A 10,242-nucleotide genomic window follows, 5' to 3' on the forward strand; every position below is an offset into this window, starting at 1 on the left:
AGAAGCCCAAAGCTAACATGCTGTGTGCTGCAAGGATCCCGGTGCCCACTGGCTGTGTGCTGCAGGGAACTCGGTGCCCACAGGTGGGGCATTGCAGGGACACCAGTGCCCACTGGCTGTGTGCTGCAGGGAACTCGGTGCCCACAGGTGGGGCATTGCAGGGACACCAGTGCCCACTGGCTGTGTGCTGCAGGGAACTCGGTGCCCACAGGTGGGGCATTGCAGGGACACCAGTGCCCACTGGCTGTGTGTTGCAAGGATCCCGGTGCCCACAGGCAGGGCATTGCAGGAACACCAGTGCCCACTGGCTGTGTGCTGCAGGGAACTCGGTGCCCACAGGTGGGGCATTGCAGGGACACCAGTGCCCACTGGCTGTGTGTTGCAAGGATCCCGGTGCCCACAGGCAGGGCATTGCAGGGACACCAGTGCCCACTGGCTGTGTGCTACAGGGAACTCGGTGCCCACAGGTGGGGCATTGCAGGGACACCAGTGCCCACTGGCTGTGTGCTACAGGGAACTCGGTGCCCACAGGTGGGGCATTGCAGGGACACCAGTGCCCACTGGCTGTGTGCTACAGGGAACTCGGTGCCCACAGGTGGGGCATTGCAGGGACACCAGTGCCCACTAGCTGTGTGCTGCAAGGATCCCGGTGCCCATAGGCTGGGCATTGCAGGAACACCAGTGCCCATGGGTGGTGTGGTGTGGGGGACTTTTAAAATGTAAAACCCAATAAAATCAGATGAAAATACTTATCTCAAGATGTCTAATCCCTATTGTATTAATGTCAGAGGACCCCTTGTCTGTCTGCATGCCTGCTCTGAGAACTTGTTGGGACAAAGCCTTCGATGAGATTCATGTTCTGTGAGCACACAGGGGCCTTTTCCTTTGACAGTGTCTGCTGGCGTCACTGTGGTAGACTGTGCTCACTGCTCTGCATACTGTCCATTGGTTGACTCCAAACTGCTGTCTTTTGGATTCTGAGCTCTGGACCTTCTGTAACCATTTGGCCCATGGTCATTCTGTTTTGTTCCACCGTGTCATGGCTCTCACTCTTGGACCTATGATTATTCTATCCCCAGCAACTTTTCTGAGCTAAAAAATGAATACTTGGCCAATGACTTGTGGTAAAGCTGATTTGATATTACACCAGAGTTGTACATCCCTGAAACAGGCCCTTCAGCCCACTGTGTCCAAGCCGGCCCTTAGGTGCGTCACCTACGCTGATCCCATTTGGTTGTGGCCAGCTTTGGCTTGGCATTTCAAGAGCTGATGCAGATATCTAAATTCAGGACAGCCTCTTTTACCTCCTCCGTTTGGCATAGTGCATTTCAAAATCTGTCTTCTTTATATCTGCTCTAAAACTGCCTACCCCTTACCCTAAACTTATGCCCTCTGGTTACAGCCCTCTCTGCTATGGAGAAATTACTACTGCCTGCTTTATCTGTGCCCCTCATAATTTTACATGCCTCTATCAGGATATCTACTCCTCAACCATCTTTTCTACTCTGAGAAAAAAAAAACAAGCCTCTCTGCTTCATCCTTCCTCATAACTGAGACACTTCATCCCAGGCGACACTCTGGTGGATCTCCGCTGTACCTTGTGCACCGTAATCATGTCCTTTCTATACTGAAGTGACCAAACCTGCACACAATATTGGCTTTAGAGATGTACCACAATTTCTCCATTCTTCTTCTCTCTGTACTGGCTAATGAAGCCTAGAAGTTCTTCTGCTTTCTCTGCCACTTGACCTACCCGTGCTGACTGATCTAAACCCACGCTGCAGTGGGCAGAGCCATGACTGAAAGAACAGGGGATTTCAACTCCCTGTTGTTAACTGGATTAGAAAGATATAAAAGGTAGAGAGGAGAGGGAGTGGAATTGTCAGTGCATTCAATGGAAATATCTTTAATCAACTTTAATAAGATGTAGATAGTTCTGAGCTTACATCTTGAACCTGGGTAGTTAAAATGGGCTAGAAGCAGCTAACTACCTTGTCATTTCTCATAGCTCTGTTCAATTTAAACGATGACTAAACTGGATTAGTGTGAAGCTGATTTTGCTAGATTGAAGTAGATCTGCTTGAGCAGAAGTGGTAACAACTACTGAAAAGTGATCAGTTTCACAGCAGTGAGGGGCATTCAAGGGGAGATAAAAGGGTTCAATATTCCCCAGTTTAAGAAATTAGGATGCAGAAGGGTGTTTAGGAATATGGTACCAAATGAAAATTTTGTATTCCATCTTCACGAAAGGAGGATGTGGCATGGGCATTAATGTTAGCAGTGAAAAGTGTGAAATGTTGGTTACAATGAATACAATAAGCAAAGGAAATGCAGATTCACTAAGCTGTTACTGAAGGTACCCCTGAAGTAAGAGTAGACTGGAAAGTAATGCAGGCTCTATCACTTTCCAAACCTCTTTAGGCTAAGGTTAGTATGATTCCAGAAGACCGGAATACTCCTCGGCATCCTAGAATGACCCATAATCAGTCCAAGTGGAGAAGGAGCATTCAGGGTCTGAGTCAGAACTTCCATGGATGGGAGTACAGGAAACCCCTATGTAAGTGTTGGAAGGAGTGTACCATCTCCCAACCCACTGATCTATCTGCCTGTCCTATAGTGGGTACTATGTCCCTGGTCTCCTCTACTGCTAAGATGAAGTCAAACTCAGGTTGGAGGAGCAGCACTTCATATTCCGTCTATGTAGTCTCCAACCTGATGACATGAACATCACTTTTTCTAAATTCTGGTGATTACTCACTGTTCTCTGTTTTTTTCCATTCCCCATTCTGGTTACCCTCTCACTCCTTCTTCTCTTGTTGCCTGTCCATCATAGAGGAGAAAAGTCGCAGAAAAGCAACATCCATCATCAGGGATCCCCACCACCCAGATCGTGTTCTCTTCTCACTGTTGCCATCAGGAAGAAGGTACAGGAGCCTCAGAACCCACATCAGCCTCCTGAACCAGTGGGGGCAACTTCACTCACCCACCACTGAACTGTCCCCACAACCTCTGGACTCACTTTCAAGGACTCTTAACTTCATCTGCTATATGTTACTATCTGTTTATCTATTTGTCTGCCTGCCTACCTATCTAACTATATATCAATCTATCTATCTGTAGGTCTGCCTATCTGGCTACCTACAGTTTGCTGTCTTTTGCACACTTGTTTGACCTCCTGTTGGGTGCAATCTTTCATTGATTCTGTTTCTTGGATTTACTGAGTAGGTCCATGAGAAAATGGAGCTCAGTGTTCTATATAATAATAAATTTATTTTGAACTTTGACTTTGGTTCCTCTTTCCCATATTTCACTGTACTGTTCTATTAGATTGCTTCTTCCTTCAGCCCCTTACCTCTTTCTCCAATCACCTCCCAGCTTCTTACTTCATCCACTCTCCCTCACCTCATCGTCGCTTCTGCCTGCCTTTCTAGTCCAGAGTGCCCAGGGTCTGCTGCAATGGCCTCATAAGTTCCTTCAGAGCCAACAAAGCATGCCATTTCTGAAACACACACAAAGTGCTGGAAGAATTCAGTAGACCAGGCAGCATCTATGGAAAAGAGTACAGTCAACGTTTTGGGCCGAGACCCTTCATCAGGACTGGAGAAAAATAGAGTCAGAGTTTTGATCCTATGGTATAAAAGGAAGGCTGCTGTTTAAAATAAAGGGAAAAGAGATTGAGTAGATAATTGCAAGCCAGTCAAGCAAATTCCTGCTAAATTATTGCAAAAAAATTGGTTCTGGACATATTTTAAACTATCATTAATCAGTAATGGTTGGCATCGATTTGTTATGAAGCAGTTATCTGACAAACTGAACTAGATTTTTTTTTGTATAGACAAAATAGATGAATCAGAATCAGTTTTACTATCACTGACATATGTTGTGAAATTTGAATCGTGAAATAGATTGTCTTTGTTCTTGAAGTTTGACAAAGCCCAACATGGCAGCCATGACTTTCAAGCGGTAGTGGCTCTGGATTCAAAGTTAATCTAGTGGCAGAAAGCAAAGCTTGGTGGCTGACAGGTGTTTTAGTGACTGCAAGGGTGTTTCCATTAGTCTTCTGGAGGGCTTAGCCATTGGCTGCAGTCCGTGGCTTACACTTCGTGCAGGATCCATGACTGAGGAATGTGCAGATTATACCAAAACCATCAGTATAGTTAATAGTAAGGAAGAAAGCTGCAGAAGATGTCAGTGATATATGGATAAGTCAGGCGAGCCAAAGTAACCAAAGTAACTCAGTGCAATGAGCTGCGAGGTGGATCCTTTGAGGAAGGCAAACAAACAATGTGACGTTGTAGATATCACAGAGTCATGGCTGAAAGACTATTGTAGATGGGAGCCTGATATGCAAGGATACACAATCTATTGAAAGGACAGGCAGGTGGGCAATGGAGCAGGAGTGGCTCTGCTGGTAAAAAAAAATGAAATCAAATCTTTAGAAGGAAGTACATAAGATCAGAACATGGAAGATTCTTGTATGTAGAGTTAAGAAACTGCAAGGTTGAGAAGACCCTAATGGCTGTTATTTACAGGCCTCCGAACAGTAGATGGGATGTGGTCTACAAATTACAGTGAGAAATAGTAAAAGCATGCCAAAGAGGCAATGCTATGTTAGTTATGGGGGATTTCAATATGCAAATAAATTGTGAAAATCCAGTTGATGCTGGATCTCGAGAGAAAGAGGGTGCTTTTTGGAGCAGCTCGAGGTTGAGCCCACTAGGGGATCAGCAATTCTGGATTGGGTATTGGGTAATGAACCAGATGTGATTAGGGAGCTTAAGGCAAAGGAACCCTTAGGAAACAGTGATCATATTATGATATAATTCACCTTGCAATTTCAAAGGGAGAAGCTAAAGTCAGACAGTGGAGAAAACAGAATTAAGGAGGCATGAGAGAGGAGCTGGCCAAAGTTGATTGGAAGGGGTCACTAGTAGGGATGATGGCAGAGCAGCAATAGCTGGAGTTTCTGGGAGCAATTCAGAAGGTGCAGGATAGATACATCCCAAAGAAAAGGAAGTATTCTAAGGGCAGGATGACACAACCATGTTTGACTAGGAAAATCAAAGCCACATACACGCAAAAGAGCGGGCATATATTAGAGCAAAAATTGGCGGGAAGTTTGAGGAGAAATTTTTAAAAACCAACAGAAGGCAACTGAAAAAAGCCATAAAGGGGGAAAGATGAAAGATGAGTGTAAGCTAGCCAATAATATCAAAAATGACACCAAAAGTTTTTTTCAGATACATGTAGAGTAAAAGACATGAGAGTAAATATTGGACAATTGGAAAATGACGCTGGAGAAGTAGTAATGGGAGACAAGGGAATAGCAGATGTACTGAATAAGTATTTTGCATCAGTCTTCACTGTGGATGACACAACATATGGTCCCAACATATCAATGTAGCTACAAAGAAGATACAATATTGGATATATTTCATTAGCAGTTTGAAGAGATTTGGTATGTCACCGAAGGCATTCACAAATTTCTGCAGATCTACTGTGGAGAGCATTCTAACTGGCTGCATCAACATCTGGTATGGGGTGGGGGCTACTTCAGAGGATTGAAATAAGCCCCAGAGAATTGTTAACTTAGTCAGCTCCACCACTAGCCTTTGTAGTATCTAGGACTGCTTCAAGGAGCAGTGCCTCAAAAAGATGGCATCTCTCGTTAAGGACCCTCATTACCCAGGACATGCCTTGTTCTCATTGCTGCCATCAGAAAGAAGGTACAGAAACCTGAAGGTGCACACTCAGCGATTCAGGAACAGCTTCTTCCCCTCTGCCATCCCATTTCTGAATGGACATTGAACCCACGAACACTACCTCACTATTGTTTTATTTTTATTTTTGCACTACTTATTTAATTGAGTGAATTTACTGTAATTCACTTCTTTCTATTATTATCTATTGCATTGTACTGCTGCTGCAAAGACAACAAATTTCATGACATGTATGCCGGTGATATTAAACCTGATTCTGACTTCACTAGCAGTGTGCAGGAAGTTTGAGTGTCGGGGGCAGGAGTGAGTGTAGTTGCTGTTACTAGGGAGATAGTGCTTGGGAAACTGAAAGGTCACCTGGACCTGACAGACCACGCCCCAGGGTTCTGAACGAGGTGACTGAAGGCATTAGTAATGATCTTTCATTAATCAATAGATCCTGGCATGGTTCCAGACAACTGGAAAATTGCGAATGTCACTCCACTCTTCAAGAAGGGAGGGAGACAGAGAAAAGAAACTATAGGCCAGTTAGCCTAATCTCAGTGGTTGGGAGTCGATTGTTAAGGATGTGGCTTCAGAATACTTGGAGGCACATGAAAAAATAGGCCCAAGTCAACATGGTTTCCTTAGTGGAAAATTTTGTCTGACAAATTTGTTGGAATTCTTTGAAGAAATGACAAGCAGCACAGACGAAGGAGAATTGGTGGATGTTGTGTTCTTAGATTTTCAGAAGGCCTTTGATGCTACTAAACAAGTTAAGAGCCCAGGGTATTACAGAAAAGATTCTAGCATAGATAGAGCATTGGCTGATTGGCAGGAGGGAGAGTGGGAATAAAGAGTCCTTTTCCGGTTGGCTGCTGGTGACTAGTTCCACAAGAGTCTTGAGTTGGGACTGTTTCTTTTTAAGTTGTATGTCAATGATTTGGATGATGGAATTGATGGCTTTGTGGCCAAGTTTGCAGACGATATGAAGATAGGTGGAGGGACAGGTAGTGTTGAGGAAACAGAGAAACTGCAGAAGAACTTAGATTTGGAGAATGGGCAAAAAGGTGACAGATAGAATAAAGTATTGGGAAGTGTTTGATCATACATTTTGGTAGAAGGAATAAAAATATAGACTGTTTTCTAAATGGGGAGAAAATTCAAAAATCCAATATAAAAAAGGGATTTGGGAGTCCTCGTGCAGATTTCCTAAAGGTTCGTTTGCAGGTTGAATCAGTGGTGAGGAAGATGAATACAACGTAAGCATTCATTAGAAGAGGACTAGAATATAAAATCAGGGATGTACTGTTGAGACTGTATAGGTCACTGATGAGGCCTCACTTGGAGCAGTTTTGGGCCCCTTATTTAAGAAAACGTGCTGACATTGGAGAAGGTTCAGAGGAGGTTCAGGAGAATGATTCTGGGAATGAAAGGATTACCATATGAACAGTAATTGAAAGCTCTGTGCCTGTACTCCCTGGAATTTAGAATAATGGTGTGTGTGTGTGGGTGGGGGGGGGGTATCTCATTGAAACTTATCAAATGTTGAAAGGCTTAGTTAGAGTGGATTTGGAGAGGATGTTTCCTTTGGTGGGTGAGTCTAGGACCAGAGGGCATGGCCTCAAAATAGAGGAATATAATTTGGAACAGAGATAAGGAGCAATTTCTTTAGCCAGTGGGTGGTGAATCTATGGAATTTGTTGCTGCCAGCAGCTATGGAGGCCAAGTCCTCGGGTGCATTTAAGGTAGAGGTTGATTAGTTAGGGCGTGAAAGTTTATCGGGTGAAGGCAGGAGAATAGGGTTGAGAGGGAAATGGATCAGCCAGGTTGAAATGATGGAGCAGACTTGATGGACCAAATGGTCTAATACTGCTTCTACGTCTTATAGTTTTATAGCAGCTGAGTATATTATAGCTGGGTATATTAATAACATTTAAAATCCACCTAGACAAGTACATGGAGAGGAGAAGTTTAGAGGACTGTGGGCTAAATTTGTCCCGTAGGCAGATAGAACTAGCTTGCTAGCAACACAGTTGGGCTGAAGGGCCTGTTTCAACTTTATATGACTGTGTCTTTATGGATATAAATAACTCAGAGGCTTGTTTCTCTTCCATAAGTTCTTATAAATCTTATGGCCTGGGGTAAGGGTGATACGTTTAAAGAGAGAAGGGAGAGATTTGAAAGGAACTTGAGCAAGCTTTTTTCCCCATAGAGGGTAGTGGGTATATGGAACAAAATGCTCAAGGAAGTGGTAGAGCAATTACAGTGTTCAAAAGGCACGTAGGCGGGTACATGGATAGGAGAGTTTCAAGGAAGATGGGACTAGCTCAGGAATACAAGTTGTTTAGAATGGACAAGTTGGACTGGAGGGTTTGCTTACTGCTGCACAACTACAACTCAATGATTGTTGTGAAAGGTCTGAATGAAAGGGGCAAATTGGATCCTGTGTATTTGTGTAAGTAATTGAGAAATTGTCTGTTATTTGTGAAAATTTGGTGAGCATCCTCCAGTTGCCTGACTGGCTGTTTGATCTCTCAGTGGCCAAACCCTTAATGTAACCATTTCCACATTAAGATCCTCTTTGCATTACACCATTGGCCAGCAGCGGCTTAGTGGGAGTGGTGCTTTATATTATCAGCAACTGCCTGTGCCGGTGTCACGTCTAGCTCTGTGATGATATATTTTCTTTTGGTGTAATTAGCTGCTTCCCCACCCCCCCACACCCAACCCTCCACCCCACCGTGTTTTCAGACCCATCTCAATCTGAGTCTCACCACCACCAACTCCCTTCTCCTATTTACCATCAGAGAATTTACTGATGAGTTCAAGTCGAGTTCTCTGCACTCTGATATTTAAACTAACCAGTTTATTATGGTTTGCTTTGAATGTGGATGCTTCACAGAATCACCTGCCTATGAAATTCTCAATGAAAGGATTTTTAATTGTGCCTTCACTGATGCCCTGGCTGATCACAGAGCCTGGATTTGCTGCTTGAGTTTTGACCTTAGAATGAAATTAAAGTTGTCCTGCTCATTGAATGGAAGCCCCTTAACATGTCATTTATCTTTTAAGGGAGAGGAAGTTTTTTTTAAAATGTATTTTTCTGCACCGTTTAAGCTGGAGCTGTGGGAAGGCTGGTTGCTATGGTCTTCTGTGTGGGGAGGAAGGGGGAGGTGTGATTTTGGTGTGTAGCGGACGCAGAATATTGTACCTTTGGAATAATTGCTTTTGTCTGCGAAGGGCTAGGGGCTCCTCTGAGGGGGACTGAGAGGGGACGGATCGCTCTCTCTCTGAAATCAGTCGTCAGCTGTCAAACTGGGGAAGAGTATGAAAGAGAGTGAGAGAGAATGATAGTACCAGACAATACAAGAAGATTAGGTTGAGGGGGGGAGTCCATTGTTCCCAACAAGCTGTGAAACCAACATGCATTTACTCTGGGCTATGAACTGCTGGCTTCTCACACGGCAGTAATCGAGGAGGTGAAGGGGTACAGTGTGCCTCTGTTTGTGTGTGTGTGTGTGTGTGTGTGTGAGAGAGAGAGAGAGTGTATGTGTGTGTGCATGCGTGTGTATGTGGTGTATGTGTGATTTTAATACATAGAAAGACAGATAGTCAGTTCTGAGCACATATAACTGTCACTGTTACAATCTTCACCACTCACGCTTTATTCCCTGTTTGAAGGCACAGATACAGCCACACACACTCACATACACACCAACTTGGGTCCCTGGTATGCAAGGTTGGAAAACTGCCTGTCAGTCTCGATATGTTTGTTCCATTGCCCGTTCCCTTCGTTTTCCAGCGCTCCACATCTGACAACGCATGGAAGCTGAAATCGACCCTGGGACTACGAGCGTCTGACGGTAAGCTGACGAGAGAGAGAGAGGAGCCGGGAGAGAGGAAAAGGCTTCTTTTTATTCATGCAGTATTGATCTGAATGTCACAGTGTGGATCGAGCGGCCGAGCCAGAAGCCGGTCGATAGAAAAAAGGCGTCGGGGATTACTGGGCTGCTGTTAGCAGGGAGAGGCTGAGGAAAGAGAGAAAATAAAGAGAGTAATGTGGAGATAAGGAAAGTGATTGTTTGTCAATAGCAGAATAATTTATGCTTATTAGTTGAACTGAAAGGCACAGGCAGAGCTGGTCTTGTGTTCCTGCTGTTGATTTATCTAGTGCATTTGTTTAACTATGGAGTGGCTCAGAGCATCCAGAGAAGGCAGATGGGCTGACTGAACATCATAGCTTCCTCCGTTGACCAGTTGAAGGGTTGCTAGGCCTGGTCTCCAGCTCCTCTGCCACTCCTCTTTCCCTTCTGGTTCTGTCTGATTTTTGCTGCTTCGCCCCCTTCGTTTCCCACTCCCTCTCCCGCTCTCACACTTTGCGTGCCCGATTTGGCTCGTCTTTTCCTTCCTAGTTTCTAACTCCTATGTTTGCTCCTCATCCTATTGCCCTCTGTTTCCCCTCCCCCACTCTCATTTTATATATATATATATATATATCTTGCCTTTCCTGCTTTTCTTTTTAGCTCTCATTCTTTGTCTT

The 10,242-nt window shown here is 44.4% G+C and overlaps 1 long non-coding RNA gene across 1 annotated transcript in view; it reads left to right on the plus strand.

The window, feature by feature from the left end:
• Window positions 1-9,523, plus strand: part of LOC132393134 (uncharacterized) — a 108,319-nt gene extending 98,796 nt beyond the window's left edge. The window contains exon 3 of the long non-coding RNA XR_009511763.1: window positions 9,505-9,523. This is a non-coding gene — a long non-coding RNA (uncharacterized LOC132393134). The remainder of the gene's footprint in view (window positions 1-9,504) is intronic.
• The last annotated feature ends 719 nt before the right edge of the window (window positions 9,524-10,242 follow it).

Source organism: Hypanus sabinus, chromosome 1 (genome assembly GCF_030144855.1).
Source record: "Hypanus sabinus isolate sHypSab1 chromosome 1, sHypSab1.hap1, whole genome shotgun sequence".
NCBI classification, from domain to species: Eukaryota; Metazoa; Chordata; class Chondrichthyes; order Myliobatiformes; family Dasyatidae; genus Hypanus; species Hypanus sabinus.